Source organism: Saccostrea cucullata, unplaced genomic scaffold (assembly GCF_032062105.1).
Source record: "Saccostrea cucullata isolate Sc308-1 unplaced genomic scaffold, CSIRO_AGI_Scuc_v1 ctg2723, whole genome shotgun sequence".
NCBI classification, from domain to species: domain Eukaryota; kingdom Metazoa; phylum Mollusca; class Bivalvia; order Ostreida; family Ostreidae; genus Saccostrea; species Saccostrea cuccullata.
In genome coordinates, this window is record NW_026919138.1 from 93,560 (window position 1) to 99,850 (window position 6,291).

The window sequence follows — 6,291 nt, forward strand, 5'->3', positions numbered from 1 at the left end:
GCTCTTCAAACCAAAGACTCGAAGAGCTAATTTTGTGGCCTTTGGTGCGGTGTGCGTAAGTGTTTAAGAATATGGGTCATAACTCAAGAACCCCTTGGCTAATAGTTGTCATATTTGTCGAGGGAAATTCTTGGCCTGAGGGCTCCCCTTCAATCAAGGTTTGTTACCCTTAAACAAGAGGAAGAAGGTTTAAACAAGAGGAAGTAATTAATAGGTAAATAAAACCACAAGTACTGGTTGCTACAAATACTTCTTTTTAAGAACCACTGGGCAGATTATCACCAAACTTACATAAAAGGATAAGGATATATTGAAAATTTAAAAAAAATGTTCATGGCATCGCCCTGGGACATAGGGTGTAGTCTCAAGGTCACTTTGAAATTGACCAAAAATTACATTTTATTAAAATGTCTATAATTCAGAGTATACATGTATCAACTTGAAGGTCACTTTGGCAAAATTTTTAGCTCACCTGAGTCGAAGGTCAGGAATTGAAATACTCGTAGGTTAATAATCATTAAATCTTGTAAGATGATGCATCTTCGCGTTATGAAACATATTGATAAAAAAGTCGCCGGTCATTGTGACCTACTTTTTGAATTTTGCAGGCAATTTAAGACGCACATTTTGACATTTTAAGGCCTATGATCAGTTGATGCATATTAGGTCTTTGAAGAATCTCCACCAAAAGGTAGGTCATGGTGACCTAAATTTCATTGTTATATGACAAATATCTCATGCAATAATTGGCTTAGAATCATCAAACTTTCAGTTTGTATTAGTTGTAAAACTATCAAGGGTTAATTGTTTAAGAGTAGTAAACTTTGTCAATTTCTGCATCTTTAGTCGTTGGAGAACGTCAACCAAATATAGGTCACCTAGATCTACTTTCGAAATTTTATGGCTATACTCAGTATTTAAATATAAATATCAGGTAATTGTTGGCTTAGAATAACAAACTTTGTCATTTAAAGTTTTATTGTTCTATTTGTATATAACTCAGTTTATATACATGTATTTGGTCGATCCTTGGATAATGTCAAACAGAAAGAAGGTCATGGTGACCTACTTTTGAATTTTTATGGCTATATTTAGATATCTCAGTACTTATTGACTTAGAATCATCAGACTTTGTCATTTGATGCAATTTGGATAATCGAAGATTGATTGATTGATTGTATATTGTTTAACGACTCCCTCTTGAGAATTTTTCACTCATATGGAGACGTCACCGATGCCGGTGAAGGGCTTCAAATTTAGACCTATACTCGGCACTCAGGGCCATTGAGCAGTGAGGGTTATCGTGCCAACGCCTACCGTGACACGGGACCTACGTTTTTAAGGTCATATCCGAAAGACCCGTGACTTTCACTTCTAGTGCCGAGCGCTTGGCGAAGGAACATTCACTACCTTTGTTTACGTCTTAGGTATGACGCGGCGCCGCGATCGAGAATCGAACCCGGGCCTCCCGATCACGAAGCGAACGCTCTACCACTAGGCTACCGTGACCGGTAGGATAATCGAAGAATGTCAACCAATAAGTTGGTCAAGGTGACTTTATACTTCTTGGCTCAGAATTATTACACATTGTCAGCTGGTTATCCTGGGCTCTCAGAGTGTTTTAACCAAAATGTCAGTCATGATCATGATAACCTACTTTTGCAATTTCAAGGCTTCAGTTATATGTACAGGGTGCTGAGGGGTTTCAAATAGCAGTGATAGATTGTACAACATATCAGAAAAGTGATTCACGACCTTGAGCCTCTTGTTGAATTTTAGGACTGCCTGCAAAAATGAATAAAATAATTTATATTCAGGCCAAATTAAAATTGGAATTTTGAAATAGATATTTTTATGCCCCGCCATGAATTTTGCCAGGGCATATAGTGTTTGTCATGTCCGCTTTCCGTCTTTCCGTCTAGCTGTCCTTCTGTCCTTCCATCACACTTTCCGTTTCACACAGTTCAAAGCTTTGTTTCAAAGAAACTATATCCAAAATATTTTCATCAAACTTCATAGGATAATAGATATTCATGAAAGCTATGAAACTGCATCAACATTTGTTTTACCTTGACCTTTCCTTCTACCTCTCTTTTCTTAAATGAGTGTTTAGTTCAGTTTTAAAGACACAATTCAAGATAGTGTTACCAAACTTCATATTCTGATACATACTGATAGAGATTTTCAACTGCATCAACATCTTTGACCTTGACCTTTCCTTTGACTTTGACCTCACTTTTCTTAAATGCGTGTTTAAATCAATTTTAAAGATACCATTGAAGATAGTGTTATCAAACCTCATATGCTGATACATACTGATGAGAGCTATTCAACTTCATCAACATTTGACCTTTTCTTTTACTTTGACCTCACTTTTCTTCAATGGGAGATAAGCTCAGTTTTAAAGATACCGTACAAAGGCGTTATCAAACTTCATAGGCTGATACATACTGATGAGTGCTATTCAACTGTATTAATATATTTTACCTTAATCTTTCCTTTGACCTTGACCTCACTTTTCATAAATGAGTGTTTTGCTCAGTTTTAATGATACCTTTCAAGATAGTGTTATCAAGCTTGATATGCTGATATATACTGATAAGAGCTATTCAACTGCATCAACTTTTTTTTTTTTACCTTGACCTTTCCTTTGACCTTGACCTCACATGATAAAGAACGAGGGCGCTTTTGATTGGCATTCGGCAGGAATCTGGGCGTTATTGAAAAGTGAAAATTAAAACCACATGTCACATGAAATTTTAAGATTTTTTTTTATTTATCGGGTTCCTGTGCAACTGAAAAGGAAAATATTTTCCGAAATTGAGCTTTGATTTACTAAAAAATAACTTGAAAATTAACCAGATCAGACATTTGGTACAAAATTGTTCATTTTTAAAACACGTTTTTCTAATTTTCCTATCTCTGGGTCTTCTCTCCATGATTTTTAAACCTTATTTGTATGTATTTGAATTCAAAGAAACGAATTCGCGTTTTCAATAAATAGAGAGAAGACCCAGAGACCACGAAAAATGAACTTTTCCCCCCAAAATCCAAATGTGTGAATGTGGTGCTTCTTTGTCCTTTAAAAATCAACAGTGTTTGTGTAGCGGCGATAGCTCAGTAAGTTGGGCTGCCTGTTCAGTGCACTTGAAGAGAAAATTTTTTTGGTTCGAGCCTTGCATGGGGCGTTAATTTTTTTCATGCAAACAACCATGCATTTATTTTGTTAGTTTTGTTATATGTACTGATGTATTAAAATTTTGAATGAGATAAATTTTGGTTCTCGAACGAAATCAATCTTCTATTTTTTAATGTTCATAAACGTATCATGCACCTATGCAATAAATATTTAGGTATTTATTTTTGTGAAACATTACTGTTATAAATACTCCCTAGGAAAAACGGACATATAAGTTAAAATCTCAGTCTTTCAAACTAAATGAAAAAAAAACTCTTGGACGTGTTTGTAAATTAAATCTGACCATCTATGTGCAGCCAACCAAATCAACCACATTTAAACCATAAATGTTTCGTACGAATGATTGCTGCAGATCACACGCCAAATGCGCCCATCTTTGTGTCAAACTTCATATGCTGATACACACACTATACGGATGTAAGCAATTTATCTGCATCAATATTTTTGACCTTGACCTTTTATTTGACCATGACCTCACTTTTATCAATTTGTGATTAAGTCAGTTTTAAAGAAATCATTAATATTTTTTCGACTACATATGGTGACACATACTGATGAGAGCTTTTCAATTGCATCAACATTTGTTTTACTTTGACCTTACATTTGACCTTGACCTCACTTTTCTTAAATTATTTTAAACTTTATAAGCCGATACTGATGTAAGCAATTCAACAGCATCACTATTCAAGATATTCTGAAATTTCATACACAGATTCGAATTTTCATGTTGCATTACACATGTACTGTTATAACCTTAGTAGGGCATTTATGTCCTATTGACATATTTCTAGTTTTTGTTATTTCACCTTGGGGGAAGTCGAGATGAGCTTATGCTATACCCCTGGCTTTGATGTCAGCGTCTTGATTAAAGTTTGAGAAGTAGATTCATTCCCGATTAACTACATGTATAAGCCTACCTGATGCATCCAAGAATGGACACTACCAGACATGCTTGGGATGCTGGATCTGACCTACATTTTCCAGATGCGCGACCAGGTTAAATTTTTGGAGCAGGTCCATTCCCAAGTAACTACTAGCCCTATACGGTCCAAACATGCATGGCTGATGCAGCTAGGGATGGGTACTACTATACTTGCTTGGATGCTGGATCTGACCTACATTTTCCAGATGAGTGACCAGATTAATTTTTTGGAGCAGGTTCATTCCTAAGTAACTATAAGATCTGCACGGTCCAAACTTGCATGGATGGTCTATCTAGGGATGGACACTACCAGACTTGCTTTGGATGCTGGACCTGACCTACACTTTCCAGATGAGGGTTTTGGAGCAGATTTATTCCCAAGTAACTGTCAGCCCTACTTGGATCAAATTTGCATGCATCTAGGGATTGATACTACCAGACACGCTTCGATTGCTGGATCTGACTTACATTTTCCATGCAGATGAGTGACCAGGTTAAAGTTTTTGGAGCAGGTCCATTCCCAAGTAACTATAAGTGCTACCAGGATCAAACTTGCATTGATGATACAACCTGGAGTAGTGTAAATTTTAATACCTTAAAATCATGACAGGGGAGGGGGAACGGGCCAGAATATGTAAAATAACAAGACAGGAAATCTGGTAAAGAAATGCATCACCAAAGTTACTCAGGTGAGCCATGTGGCCCATGGGCCTGTTGTTTCTCATATATTTCAATGTAAAACTTGCATTCCATATTATGGCCCCTCCCTGCCTCTGGGGGTATTGATTTGAACAATTTATATTTTACACTACCCCAGCTAGGATGCTTCCACATAAGTTTCAGCTTTTCTGGTCCAGTGGTTCTTGGGAATTTTTTTTTTTTATTTTCCTATATACATAATATTTCAATGTAAAACTTGGGCGGTCTAATCGTCAATAGGCCTATTTTCTTTTCGTGGAACGGACAACACCACCAGCAGCAAGCTGAATCATCTTAGCTCCATTGACTGCCTGCTCCTTCTTAATTGATTGAACATGAAAGTTCCTATGGTCAGTACAGAATTTTTGTTTTCTGTGGATTTAGGATAAGATACAAATTATGAAATTATATCTGTTGGATGTTACGCTTGGATTGTAAACCTTCTGCTTATAGGTAGATAATAAAAAAAAAAACATTTGTATAGAGAGGCTTTAATATGAAGCCAGGGTCACAGGTGCTCGTGGACAGGATTATCCCTAACATCCCCCCCCCCCCTTATTTCAATAATAAAAAAAATTCCGATTTTTTCATTTCTAATCTCTGACAATTTAATCTATATGTTTCTATTTGAAAATCACAGAAATATATCAATTATATGCAATTTCTATTCACAGTCGTTTCACGTATATATAGAGTTTAAAGTGTATTTTAAACCTCAGTCACTTAATTGCAATGTTAATATTTATAAAATTCTTATATATATGCGTGAAACGACTGTGAATAGAAATTGCATATGATTGATTTATTTCTGTGCTTTTCAAATAGAATAGAAACATATAAATTAAATAAATTTGTCAGAGATTAGAAATGAAGAATAAAAAAATAATCAGAATTTTTTTTATATTGAAAGGGGGGGGGGGGGGGGGGGTAGTGATAATCCTGTCCACGAGCACCTGTGGCCAGAGTCAATAGATTGAAAGCTAAATCTTTTTTTTTTTAATTCTTTATTTATTTTACACAATCTGTTTCATAAATCAAAATACACAATTTATTATATTACAGATTGGTTTTTTCAGAGAGAGAGAGAGAGAGAGAGAGAGAGAGAGAAAGAGAGGGAAGGGGAAGAAGAGAGAGGGAGAGATGGCATGTTAATTCCTTTACATAAAATAAAAAAAAAAAAAAAAAAAAAAAACTATTTCATTTTATAAAAACAATTGATTCCACTGATTCCAGTTGGTGTCAAAAATCTCTCTGTCATCATTTTTATATGCTAAATATTTTTGAGTTTCATAAAAGAAATTAATATGTGAAGTCGCAAGTCTGACATCTAATTTTTTTCCTAAGCATCTCATTGTATATACATAATATTTTATCCATAGGAACAGTAGGTTATGAATGTCTTTGTTTTTTACTAGAAATCCCAAAATAAAACTTTGCTTTGTAAATGAAATTTGCAACCCTATCTTTTGCT